This window comes from Rhamphochromis sp. 'chilingali', assembly GCF_963969265.1.
Source record: "Rhamphochromis sp. 'chilingali' genome assembly, chromosome: 1".
Taxonomy (NCBI): domain Eukaryota; kingdom Metazoa; phylum Chordata; class Actinopteri; order Cichliformes; family Cichlidae; genus Rhamphochromis; species Rhamphochromis sp. 'chilingali'.
Window position 1 is genome coordinate 15,391,600 of NC_137929.1, and position 13,721 is coordinate 15,405,320.

Here is a 13,721-nt window from a genome sequence, read left to right on the forward strand (position 1 = left end):
CATACCTGTAAACAATTATATCATAAAAGTAATAAGCATTCAGCACTAGCAAGACAAGTGTCATGTGCAGGTTTTCTCAAATCAGTAAACTACAATTATTACCATAATTTGCCTCAGACATGGATCATCCCATGTACTCAGTCAACAGTAATGTAATCAGTGACTTCTCGTAAGCAAAGTCACTCCACTCATATATTATTTATGGGCTCAAGAGTGGCCAGCAAATGAGCCCATATTAACTATTCCATAACACCGCATCTCTTATTTGTTTGTCTCATGTCACTTGTCCGCTTCTGCTGAATCTTGTACATGCAGTCTCAAAAAACAAACATTAGCAACACACATTGATTATCCTGGTGGGCAGGCGTCGGCCATCCACATTCCAGAGGTGCCATAAAAACACCATAAAGTTAGCCATCCCTAGCTGTAGAAAGAATGTCATACACATATAAACCCAGAAATCCTATAGTAAAAAAAACATTAACTAATCCTCTTATAAATCACATGATCAAACACATGAAAAACTGCAATGCTGTAGAAAAGAAAATGCAAATGTTAGCGCTTGCGCAGGCGTATTGCATACTTTGTCACCATTACCTCTGTAAGCAACACAAGGTAGTGAATAACACACACATAGTAAATTCACAGACAGAGAAAATGGCATTTAAAAGATTAAATCGTCATGCAACCTCGAATGTTGCTGTCATCTTTCTGCTCCTGTAACAAAAACACATAAAATCATCCACCCTTTTGTCCTGTCTAGGTGGAGGTTAACCTTGAGTCGTGGTCAAGTCCTGTCAGCTTTTACCAGTCAGTCAGTTTGTTTTTATTCTATTTCCATTCATTCATTCATTCATTCATTCATTCTTTCTTTCTTTGCTGATAGTGGAACCTATCGTCGCATTTAGTTTCCACTCTCAGCAAAATGACGTCATTTCAAAAAGAAAAAGAAGTTTAGATGGGATTACATCGCTGAATCCTTTTTAGGACAGGGACTCTCATTTAATATTGTCCCAATAAGTAGCTTTCTCCTGAGCCCATTTCAATGTGGAGAAAACTCACTTGTAACAGCTTTCTCGACAGGTCGTATAGCACTTTTAATTCCCGACGTGCAGATCTGCTTAAAGAAAAGAAATAGACAAACAAAATCAGTGCCTGTTCAAAAAATAAAAATGAAAAATAACAGAGATTATCAAACCAAACTTTCAGTGCACTGTGAAAGTATCAAAATAAAAAGGCCTTGTTAAGTCATGACACAAACTCCTCATCAACTTCACAACAGGAGAAGAATCATCAGCTAGATTCACTCCAAACCAACCATCAGCTGCACAACACACAACATAAGCCTAATGTCTTCTTTAACTTATGAGTTTAATCACCAGGTCTGTGCTCTTCACTCATTTAGGCCACAGATCTATTTTATTCAGTTTTCCTTTTTTCCCTTCATCATAAAACATGTGACATGCTGTCATGCACTTCACAAAAGAAGTTTGTTCTGATGTATTCAGAGTTGTGTATCTAAATACAGGATTCACTCGCACATCAAAACAGGAAACTCAGTGTTTTAGAGTCTCCACTCAACACACAACAAACTCCAACACATCTCATTCACTCGTGCTAGAATTCAATCACCTTTCATTAATCTAAAAACGATCAACTAATTTGCATATCAGCTATTAACCCACTAAGTTGACAGGACAACAGAAAAGCATGTTCAAAATAGTATCACAAAAGACAATTTCCCTCATACAGTAAATTACATGTGCTGCCTCAATCAAGCAGGAAGCTTCTCCCAATTTACCATTTTAACAACTAAATTTATTGTCTGATCACTGGTTGGTCAAACCAGAATCTTTTTTCCCACAAAAGTTAAACTGTTGTCCTGCAACCTGGAGAGTCAATTTTTTGCATTGGATAAATTCAGTATTTAATAACAAGTGTCTGCTAAATTGACACTATTTTAACACTGATGAAAGATAACAAGCTAATTTTCATTGCATGGGTGTTTGTGCCTTTCCTACACATTTCTCTGCTATTATTTAATCATTTCTTAACTAATGTGCTATGAGTCCACTGGTCTTTGCATCACACTAAGTGACTTGGACAAGATGATAAACAGACTCACATGCTGAAGATGTTGTCTAATCTTCATGAGCTCTCTTGTGTTTGTGTTAGTAGGGTTAATGCATGTTCTGCTTGTGTGTGTGATTTTGTATATGATGTATATGTTTTTTATATTTGCATATATTATTAGATTATTCTGTTATTATATGTTACCTTATATATGTAATCAAAGTAGTTGAATTAGAATACTGCTGTAGATCACATTATACCCTTTAATATAGAGTGTGTGAGCTGTATGTAGTGTAGTTCTCATTATACTTTTGAGTTAACAGAACATATTCACATATTAGTTCATTAGATAAATGTGCATCACTCTGTATCCTTGATCTGCTGGGAATGTGTTACACTGTTTTCTTGACATGCTTAATTGTTGAATCATGAAGAGAAGGTTGTAAGCAGGAGACTCTGTGTCTAAAGACAGGGGAGATAGATAGACCACATTCCACACCCCCACCTTACAGAAAGCAGAGAAACAACTGCCGAGGTCATAACTTAGGCGCTGTAACAGAGAAAAAATGTGATGTTTTGGCTTTTACGACTAGCTGGGGGCCACTAGAGACTATAAAAAGCTGAGCAACCCGTCACCATTTTGAGACATGTGCCTGACCCTCTGGTAGCATCTCTCCCGTCCGGACGTTGTAATGCTCTGACTGTTGAATTGTATGGAAATAAATGATTGTTGATTGAGCATTGATACACCGAGTATTGTCCCTCCTTCAGCCCAAAGATTCAAAGAATTGGGAGATTTCAACAACTTGGTGCCGTGTGACCCGGATCTTTGGTGTGCTGAGGAGGTGTAGATTTGGCCTTTGGTGAGATCGTGGGGCAAAGTGAACAGAAGGCCGGCCTAAAACAGAAAGGTAAGCACAGCCTGTTGTATTATAAATACCAAATGTGCATATTGGGCTTTCCAAATTAATCTGTTCACTGAGTCACATGTATTTTCACAGTAAATTTGTCGGTGTCTGGTTTTTGGCGCAAGATACTAACAACATAAGTTGAGGCTGAATTCCAGTGTGTTAAATAAACTGCTTCTACCGAGATACTAATAACATACTACGTTGGACTAGTTGCAGTAAACTGCTTCTACCGAGATACTAATAACATACTACGTTGGACTAGTTGCAGTAAACTGCTTCTACCGAGATACTAATAACATACTACGTTGGACTAGTTGCAGTAAACTGCTTCTACCGAGATACTAATAACATACTACGTTGGACTAGTTGCAGCCACTTTACCTTCCACATTTAATTTTGTCTAATACTGGCTTCTGTAGCAATAATACGTTAGAATTTCTTCTGAAGACGCGGCCATTAGTCCAGTACATTGAAGTCGAGGTTTGTTTATTTTGTTTATGGTGTCAGTGACGTCCTGGCTTTTGCCGGCTATGAAATAGAAGTTGATTTAAAGAAAAGCAGATGCTGGCTTCACGGTGCAGTTGAACGCTGGCAACACGAGAGCGAAACACGTCCGTAGGTTTGGTTTATGATACGGCCGTGTTCCGGTGGTGCGGCCGTGAAGTGCAGTAGTGGTTGGTGCTAGTTTTAGTACATTGGATAGAGGTTTGACGGTGGTTTGTGGCGTCAGTCGAGTTTTAAGGGCTGCGGTCATAATACAAAGTAAAATTTTAAGTACATAGAGCAACACCTGGTTTATGATGTCAGGTATAACTTCGGGGATGCAAGCATCACTTTTATGATGCGACTTTGCCCCGTTGTGGCGGTCATAAGCGCAGAGAAAGGGGTATTTTGGTCTATGGTGCAGTGTGCTTTAAGAAGATCTAATAGTTGAGCTCAGAGGTTTCTGTGCAAATTTCTGCTGATGAGGAGCGCTCTCTGTGTGTCACACTGATGGTGTAACGCGCTGTGTGTGTAAGGCGCGCTCTGGCCGTGGGTGAGGCGCGCTCTGAGTGTGCTTTTTGTGAGTGTGAAGCGTGAACACAGTGACAGTGACGGTTGATGTGTTTGATTAGGAGGACATTAGAGCAAAGACACATTTTAGGATCAAAGGTTGATGCCTAGTGTACCTGTGGAAATAATTTTGCCCTAGGAGTGGCGACCCTCCTGTTCGTGGACGCGCGGCCAGGACCGGCGGCGTCCGGGTGCCGAGGTGGTGACTTGGGGAGGTGAGGGCCCCCGCATAGCTACGGAAATAACACTGGAACGGCCGTGTAATCACGGGTTCACATTTATTCCGGACTAGAACAAGACACATTTTGCGAACAAAGGTTGAGTCTAGATTAGTAAAGAAATATAAAAAAAGGTTGAATTCCTCGTTTCAGTGGTTTGAAATTGTTGTGTGCCTGTCCCCTGACGAGTGTGAAATTAAAATAAAGAGGGAATTTGGAGCCACATAGAGATAGACGGGCATAATTGGGTGTATTACTCTGTGGTGTAATAAAAATAAAAAGGAGAGATAGTAAGAGGTGTGCAGTGGAGAATTATGGAGGAGTACAGAGAGGAATGTGTTGGGAGACTGGCGTACAGTTTACGCTGTCAAGGTAGGCGGGTTGCCTGCTTATCTGTTTAACAGTGATGAAAATGAAATTAAATAAATCTCTTAGTGTGTTAATACAGGAAGCTGCGGACCTGGACCAACTGCCCCCACAAGCACAGCGGCCGAAGCAAAATTATAGGTAATGGGAACCACACCCAGCACGAATCAGCAGCTGTGAAAAAGACAGCAGCGAGGAGAGAATTAGAGGAGAAATTAAGAGAAGTTTTAACACATAAAATTGGGGCCAACGGACTTGTGGAGGTTGGGAAGGCGTCCGGAGCATCACAACAAAAAGGTGAAACAAAAACACACACAAGCAGAGAAATGTGAGGGAAAGGCTCCTTTTAAGGTAACGCCTAGTTTGAGAAAAGATAAAATTAACCTGCTTTTATACAAATGCACATACACGCAATGAAGAAACAGCTTACACTCATGAACACGTGAAGATTTTCCAGCAAGGTTAAAGAAAAATTTAACATACTTAAATGATGAAGTCTATACATTACTGACAAAGAAACCCTCTGGGTTGCAGGACAACAATTTAACTAAAAAAAAAAAAAAAAGGAACACTGGTCTAACCAACCAGGCAAGACGCAACAAATTTAGTGGTAAAAAGAGTCAAATTGTGACATGTTTTCTGTTGATTGATTAATAAAAGTGATTACTGAATGAAAGAAAATTCCTTTTTTGGGTTTTTAAACATGATCTTAAGAATTTTAATATGTACTTGTGTTGTCCTGTCAACTTGGTGGGTTAGGAGTTGATTATATCGGGAGAGAAAAAACAAAAAAAAAAGGGGGAGAGAAGGCTGACACAGGGCCTGGTCCCGGTGTGTCTCCCCTCTGAATAACACAGCCAACACAACATCATTTTCCTGTTCGTTTGTTTTTGTTTTGTTTTGTTTTTGTTTTTTCTATACATATTTAATTACAGGCTGCTTTGCTGGCCCTGAAAGCCGAGGCTGACTGGACTCCTGCTCTCCCCCATACGTGACACTGACCAAATGCTGCAACAGCTGGACCCACAACAACGACCTGAGAATGTCAACAGACCTGCAGGAATGTGATCTCATGCAGCCGAGACGGAGAGCACTAAACCTAAGGCCCGTTTCACTACACGGGGGAAATTCCCAGACTGCGTCAGCTGACAGAGCTGTGACGAGACGCCCGCCAAGCCCGAATGAAAAGTAAGGCTGAGCGAAAGAATGCTGACCTTGATAACTTTGCATTCACACTGTGCAGGACAGTGATGGACCAACACGGATGATCGGGTGGCGAAAAAGGGCGTGACCGAGACAAGAGGAGTAACTGAGGACAGAAGGCACCTCAGAATGGACAAAAACACAGAAGAAGATGCAGGTTTCACCTGCGGTGAACATCGACACTGGAGAAAGGACTGCCCCAATTGGGGTCAGAACCAGGACGGACTGAATTTTGAGCAGCAGCAGCAGCAATGGTCGCAAACAAACTGAAAAGGAGGGGGGCAGGACCCCAGGGCATGCTTCAGGCCGTGGTTTACCCAGAACACCAGAACAGGAAAGTGATGAACACAAACACACACACACACACACACACACACACACACACACACACACACACACACACACACACACACACACACACGTCTCCAAACACACAGATTCAGAATGAAGTGAAATACACACATGAACACGTGCACTCGTTGAGTGAGTGAGAAATGACACACACACACATATACACACACATATACACACACACACATACACACACACACACATTGGAATGCTGATTCACTGAGAAGTGATCCACATACACACACACACACACACACACATTGGAATGCTGATCCACTGAGAAGTGATGCACACACACACACACGCTGATGCAATGAAGAATGCTTTGCTTATGCTGATATGCAAAATGCTGCACACAAACATCCCAATGCATAATTTTTATGAGGAGCCATTGATTACCATTAAATACTTAGAATGTGTTATATGTCACCCAGAGGGCATTTATGTAGATTTTAGGAATAAGCTCTAAAACGGTTTGGTTATGAAAACAATGTCTGTGCGTGATGTCTGTTTATGGCTCAAGGCCTTGACTGAATTCTTTGCTGTGCTTCACACAGCCCTGATGAGGAACAGTGGCACAGAGTGAAATTGATGAATTAATAGTGTAAGGTTAGGTTGGAGTACGGCATTTTCTGTGATTGAGTTTTAATTCAAGGAGGAACAAAAGGTGTTACGGCACCTGAGGTTCTCATTCCCACACAATATTGTCCCGGCAGGAAGCAAAATTTTCCTGTGAATTTCTGGTTGATTGTTTGGTTTTGTTTAGCGCTAGCTTGATTTTATCAGTGAGCTTTGGCTTGTGTTCTTTCTCGTAAGCGAGAGAGGATAGTTTTATGCTTGGACATGTCTGCAACGTGGCCCTAGTTTGTGTTATTGTTGTTAGTGTTTTGTTGGTTATGTCTGTTTTCGTTTTGTTACAGTGCACTGAGATAAGAAAATCTGAGAGGTGTGATCCACCGGTGGTGATATGTTGATATTTTGTGAGTTTATGATTTAACAATCAGCTCTTTAAACCAGGCCTGAAAGATTGAAATTTAAAGCGCTATGAAATATTCTTACAAAAACAGTTGCAAAGTGTGCTTCTCCATGATTGTAATTGGCTTGGGAGAAATTCACTTATAGGGAACACTGAGAAGTTCTGAGTCTAAAAGGATTGCACCGAGTCAATCCGGCCCAAAAAACAACAAGGAATTGTTTTCCTTTAAAATGATGACGTCATCTTGCTGGTGATGGATGCTCGAATAGGTTGCGCGTGAGACTCCATTATCAGCAACATCTGGTATGAATGTGTATGGAGGGATGCATGTGAATGGACTGTGATGGACTGACGACTAAAAGCTTTGACTGACTTGATACTGAGACAATGACTGCACCCACTTTAGGATTAGTAAATGCCAATAAACAATTCACCCAGCCGACAAGAGAAGGGTGGATGCTTCGCTTTGTTTTGTTTTGTTTTTTCAGGAGCAGGAGGATAAGAGAGACTGGAGGAGGAGACTCTAGCTTCACATAAGTATGAACTGCAGACTTAACACTGTGGTTGCTGATTTTGAGTTACTGATGTTTGCATTAAGAAAACTGTGCTATATTAGCTGTGTTTTGATTAAGGTATCATGTTATATTATTGGGAATGCCAAATGCTACAGTGGAGATAACTATTGATATCACTCATGACTGGAATATGTTACTATTAACCACAGCAGGCCACTGTAAAAAAGTCAATTAAATTTTATAGAGGAAAATCGCCAAAATTTAACAATACCTATGAATGACTGGCCACATTCAGAATAGAGATATGCAATAATAAACATTGGTCCACGTGATTTAGGTTCTCACTTGAAATAGTAAGTTATTAAATGTAGAATATAATCGACAGGGACATTTGATAGGATGTGGTACTGAAAAAGAACAAGAGCAAAGTAAATAAAGAAAATATTGTGTTTAGTTTGGATAAATTCAAATTAAAATGTACCATTACACTCAGAGGATCAATATGGAATAAAACATATGCAAAATTTGTAGGAAGTACATGACTGATAACTGTTCTGTCCTGAGCGTTTGTTTCCAGAGCACCCACTTGACCACACCAACAGTTTCTCGCCACCGAGGAGGGGTACTTGCAAAAAGAATAAAATAAAAATCTGAGTTTAACAAAACATTTTAAATGTAAATATCAAGCTTACCTTTCTTTTTCCATGAAATGTGCTTGTGGGCACGCCAGCCATTTTGAAAAGGTGGGCAAAACAATTGGCAAGGCCACACCCCCACACGTGTGATATAATTTTAAAGGTACTGTTGCCCTCTCTAAGAAACATCAGGACTTAGAGGAGTGGCAAGTAGAGTATGCGAGCTACAAGCAAAAACTAAAATGTGTACTACAGTGTGCAAAAATGAAATACTGGGTCATCAGGGGGACATGAGGGACATTTATAAAACTAAAAGTCCCACTAACCTTAAAGTGCACTTGAAAAGCTCACACAAGAAGGTTAACCTAGCTTACCTAGAAGACCTCATCAGGGGGAGCACACTCCCCCTCCTTGAAGAGCTCACCCACTCAACCCGCATCCCCAGAAAACAGCTAACCCCAGATAAGGCAGCGTGATGTATCCCGAGACAACAGGACTGGGACATCTAAATAAAGGTGTGAAACAATCGCCTTCAAAAGGTTATCAATTCACTTCAACCAAAATTAGGACCACACGGTGCGGCAAGAGTTAATAGTTATTAGTCTCAACACCCAAGGATAACCAGAAGAGCATGACTGATATGATGGAACTGGGATTTTGTTACACTTAATTTTTGCAAAACACAAATAAAACTAAATTGAAACTAAGGATTTTCAGAAAATAAAAACTAAACTAAACTAGCAAACAATTGGTAAAAACTGATTAAAACTGATGAAAATTGCAAAACTATTACAACCCTGGTCCAGACTAAGATGGTGTTGGACATCTTCAGGGCAGAAAAGGGTTGGTGTGACCAAGGTGTGGTTTGGCTTGTTGTATGTACATTTCAAAATGTTACAGCTCTGGATGGACCAGTTACCAGGGCATGGAAGGATGACAGACTTTATTACATGAGGAGAAGGGACATTTTCGGGATCGAAGATCCTCAGGGATGACAAGGCTGGAGCAACGGTACTCGAGAGAAGAATTTCTGATACTTTCTGAGATATGATGTCACCAACCTTCTCTTTTAATTGTCTAGCTCCAATGAATTGACACATGGGAGTGTGTCAAAAAGGGGGAAGTTGAGTCCGAACATCAAACAATGGTTTTATGAACATCTTATGACGTTATTTCTGTGTTTAATAATTTAGCTATGGTAAAACTTAAGCTTATAATGTGTTAGACTTAGAAAGGGTTCACTAATTTTTGATTTCTTTTACACACACATAGATTATGATTAGAATAGGTCCTGAACATAATATTTTAAACCAAATTTGAATCATTAAAAGAACAATGGATAACAATATTAGATTATCAGGGCTAGGGAGAGAGGTGTTTTGGTTTTCTGTCTCTTGCAGAGAAAGGAAGAGACACCAGACGGGGACACGGAGATGTGAGGACCCTTCACAGCAGAGACAGATGTAGGGACTGCCGAGACAGCAACTGGGGTCAAGTGTCATGACGTTTGGGCTCCTGGAGAAGATGGATCCCACAAACACAGCAATAACCATGAAGGGGTTGGCGAAAACCAGGAACACCAGACGAACGAGGTTCAAGAGGCTCTTGGCAAAAAGGGGGACACGCCGGTGAACCCAAAACACACAGATCCTTGTTTGAAATCGGGGCAGAATAATCCCCAGAACTGTGCAATGACTAAAGGGTGGTCGAACCCCGGAGGTCGAAGAAAGAAGCTGAGAATCACCCAACTGGAAGACACTGGTAGCTGCAGCAATAAAAATAAAGGTTAAAAGCTCCTTAGACAGAGGTTCTAGTCTAAGTACATTTGAAAGGTATAAGGTGGCATTAAAATGGGAGTGGAAAACTGGAGCACCAAAATAAAGCTGTGGGAGAATTGGGGAGTGATGGGAGAGTCATCTGTAACTGCTGTTATGGTTGTAAATCTAACTTTGCTTGCATCTGAACTGCGTGAACACAGAGGTCATCCCACATATGGTCCACCCGTTAAAGGGGGACAGAGGGCCTCAGGATCAAGGAAACTTGGACCTTGCGACCCTGGAGTGCATGTTGTAAGTGATCTCTTTCAGAGATCAAAAGGGGGAATTATTAGATTATTCTGTTATTATATGTTACCTTATATATGTAATCAAAGTAGTTGAATTAGAATACTGCTGTAGATCACATTATACCCTTTAATATAGAGTGTGTGAGCTGTATGTAGTGTAGTTCTCATTATACTTTTGAGTTAACAGAACATATTCACATATTAGTTCATTAGATAAATGTGCATCACTCTGTATCCTTGATCTGCTGGGAATGTGTTACACTGTTTTCTTGACATGCTTAATTGTTGAATCATGAAGAGAAGGTTGTAAGCAGGAGACTCTGTGTCTAAAGACAGGGGAGATAGATAGACCACATTCCACACCCCCACCTTACAGAAAGCAGAGAAACAACTGCCGAGGTCATAACTTAGGCGCTGTAACAGAGAAAAAATGTGATGTTTTGGCTTTTACGACTAGCTGGGGGCCACTAGAGACTATAAAAAGCTGAGCAACCCGTCACCATTTTGAGACATGTGCCTGACCCTCTGGTAGCATCTCTCCCGTCCGGACGTTGTAATGCTCTGACTGTTGAATTGTATGGAAATAAATGATTGTTGATTGAGCATTGATACACCGAGTATTGTCCCTCCTTCAGCCCAAAGATTCAAAGAATTGGGAGATTTCAACAATATCCAGACTCCTTCTCAATTTTCCAACTTAAGCAGTCAGTTTTCTTTTCCCCAGGTTTGCTAACCCAAATTTTGATTTCCCACATTAAATAACAGCATTCCTCTGTGTTCTCACCTAGTCTTCTCACTCTGTTGTCCTCTCACTCTTTTGTCCTCTCCCACTTCAACAGTCCAAACAGCCGGCAGTTCTCCTTCAGCTTTGTCCTGTGTTCCACTGTCTCTTCTTGCCATTTTACTCCACAGGTGGCAAATGTCAAACTCCAACTGTTCAGTTCTCCTCAAACGTTTTCTTCACATGCACAGTGAAGTCACAGCCTGTTGTAAACACAGTGCCATCCATCCGATCAGTCAGGATGATGGGTTTGCTCTTCTTCTCTGATGCTGTTTGTCCACATTGCTGCTGCTTTGCTGGGACTCTTTGCTCAGGACTTGCTGCTGTCTCTTTATCATGTTATTGCTTTGGAGCTGCATTCCTTGTCTTCAGGGAGGGGTGAGAGCTTGCTTGCTTGTGAGGTTGAGAGACACATGGCGCTGTAAATAAGTCAGCCAGAAACTTGGCCTGCATGTTTCCAATGATGTTAAACTATAACTTTCTTCCGACTGCTGCATGTGGAAAATTGATTCAGGTCTGCTTTTCACCTGAAAGTGACAAACTAAGACATTTCATTATTATCATCACTGCTTAATCAACACACATCTCTCTCTCTGTGTGTGTTTTTGTGAACAGTCTTTTCTTAAAAGCAGAAAATGAAATTGTAGTTGATTTTGGCTGATCAACACAAAACCTTTTTCCTATGATTTTTCTTTTTCACTCTTTTTTTTCTTTCTTTTTTTTCGTTACAATAGCTGGTGACCTGCAGAATCACCGCTCTCACTCACAATCAAAGGCAATTACTTTTACACAGTGCACAAAAACACTGTGACGTCAGACACATTCACACTCACTTTGTCATCTGCAAAAATAAATCACATGGCTGATGATATGTGCCATGGTGATCCGTAAATATGATCACCAGTTTATTTAACTATTTTTCAACCCAACAAACAAATAAACAAAAACATGATGCTGATGTTATGAACACTCTACACACAAGTCAAGATGCAGGAAAACTGCTCATGGAAACGCTGCACACTCCAGTTATCACAGTTATCCTAGCTCTGTTTCCCTCTCTTCGAGGAGTTCTCAGACAGCTCTCGATCTGATAATGTGTAGCTTGCTCATCAGCTCAGAAGAAAAAGAAAAAAAACGCAACGCAACATCACACAGTAGTTGCATGCTCTTCCCACAGCGGCAAAGTCTTACACTTTCATATTCAACACAGCTCCTCCATCACGTACTTTTAGATGTTTCATATAGGGTTCAGCATATTAGTTGTTTTCACAGGTGTGCTGTATATCTCAACAATGGCTCATAATAAGACGACAGTCTTTCACACAGGTCAAGTGCCTCTATGCACTTCATTAGCTTAAATATTTATCTATAACACTTCACCTCATATGTCATTGTACTGAATTTGAGCAACCACAAGCTTAATGTAGATTACTTTTAACAACTATCCACCTAAATTAAATCTATGGTCTGGCACACAGGCTGTTGTCGATCAGGGCAAGCTAAAGAATAAACATTGTGTCAGCAAGGGGTGGGGGGAAAGCCATTCACCAGAGCATATCTTAAGTGCTGTGGACTGGCCTTCTCCACACGCTCTTCAAGGCTGGTGTGTTTTCTGAAAACTTCTAACATTTGAATCTCTTTCATTTATAAGCCTGCGATTAACCGCACGGCTCAGGTCCGCGTGACCGCGCTCGCGTGAACCCGCGCAGCTAAGGAGCCATCGCTCTCTCTCTTTTTTACATAAATACTTTGTGCTGCCAGGAGCAAAGTCCAGCACAAACGTCTGTCTCCCTCCGACTCACTCTTGGTTGCTTAGAAACCCATGATAACAACAGCAGTCGGTGTCACAGACCACATGTTCTGCTCCGCACACACTCACACAACAACAACAACAACAACGACGACGACAATGACAACAACACAAAATAGGCCTACTGTCCAGCACAATCTGGACCCCGCGGAACCTCTCAACGCCTCACAAAGTGGCGGAGAACTCACCTCTCGCTGCACAAAGTAGCGAGGAACCTCTTACCCCACAAAGCGGTAAGGAACCTCTTGCTGCACACAGTAGCAAGGAACCCGGGTTTCGCTCCACAAAGCAGCGAACTTCTCAACGCCTCACAAAGTGGCGGAGACTGCACAACGACACGGTTATAGAGTCGGCCTCTTTAAACTTACTTGGTGTTGCTTAGCGTGTAATATCAGCATCGAATCCCGCCGATCGCCATTCATCGAGGAGAAAAGACAGACAGCGAATCCACAGGAACTTCCTGGCTGACGTCAGTCTTTCAGCGTGTCCCTCCTCCCCTCGGTGAATGCGATTCCAGGGCTCCGGCTCTCGAAGGACCAATTAATGATAGGTTTGTAGCTTGAACCCATCCGCTGGAACGTTGAAGGCAATATAATTACACTGCAAAGCAAGACACAAGTAGGCAAGCTTCTTCATGTTTCTCGTGCACGGGAGAGAACCGGACAGGCACCGTTCCTTCGCTTGACCCCAGTTGCTCTCGTCCGTTCTCCCGTACCACTGTTCTTTTATTGAGGTTACATGAATATGCATAAGTTCATTAACAT

The 13,721-nt window shown here is 41.4% G+C and overlaps 1 protein-coding gene and 1 long non-coding RNA gene across 2 annotated transcripts in view; one reads left to right on the forward strand and one right to left on the reverse strand.

The window, feature by feature from the left end:
• Nucleotides 1-13,721, reverse strand: part of LOC308407502 (NACHT, LRR and PYD domains-containing protein 12-like) — a gene marked incomplete at its 5' end in the record, with an annotated part of 294,566 nt that overhangs the window by 148,997 nt on the left and 131,848 nt on the right. The gene's annotated exons all lie outside the window — the stretch shown is intronic.
• Nucleotides 2,253-6,269, forward strand: LOC308394546. Its single transcript, XR_013971230.1, has 2 exons — nucleotides 2,253-2,984; nucleotides 5,865-6,269. It is a non-coding gene; the product is annotated as an uncharacterized lncRNA (long non-coding RNA).